This window comes from Sinocyclocheilus rhinocerous, unplaced genomic scaffold (genome assembly GCF_001515625.1).
Source record: "Sinocyclocheilus rhinocerous isolate Xijiao unplaced genomic scaffold, SAMN03320098_v1.1 scaffold8831, whole genome shotgun sequence".
Lineage (NCBI taxonomy): Eukaryota > Metazoa > Chordata > Actinopteri > Cypriniformes > Cyprinidae > Sinocyclocheilus > Sinocyclocheilus rhinocerous.
The window spans coordinates 791-1,157 of record NW_015632102.1 but is presented as its reverse complement, the minus strand read 5'-3'; the positions used below and the strand labels follow the sequence as shown (position 1 = coordinate 1,157).

The window sequence follows — 367 nt, the reverse complement described above, 5'->3', positions numbered from 1 at the left end:
CCACCTGGGTTGTTTTTGTTTTGTTTGCCTGTTGGTGGACCAAAACAAAAGGCCCAGTGGCCTAATGGATAAGGCACCAGCCTTCGGAGCTGGGGATTGTGGGTTCGAATCCCTCCTGGGTCATTGTTGAGAGCTTATGTTTAAGTTGGCTGCACAAGATTTCAAGTATAAAAAGTTCATAGTGAAACTATAGCCATGAGAATAAGCATAGAAAAGTCCCAGTGGGCTAATTGGTTATGCCATCAGCCTCTGTGTTCAAGTCCCAAATGAGTTGCTTTTGTTGTGTTACATTTAAGTTGACTGCGCAAGAAATGCTGGGATGATAAGTTTAAAGTGGCACTATAGCCACGACAACAAAACATGAGAA

The 367-nt window shown here is 43.1% G+C and overlaps 1 non-coding gene across 1 annotated transcript; it reads left to right on the top strand.

The window, feature by feature from the left end:
- Positions 1-50: 50 nt before the first annotated feature.
- Positions 51-123, top strand: trnar-ucg (transfer RNA arginine (anticodon UCG)). Its single transcript has one exon. It is a non-coding gene; the product is annotated as a tRNA-Arg (tRNA).
- Positions 124-367: the final 244 nt, after the last annotated feature.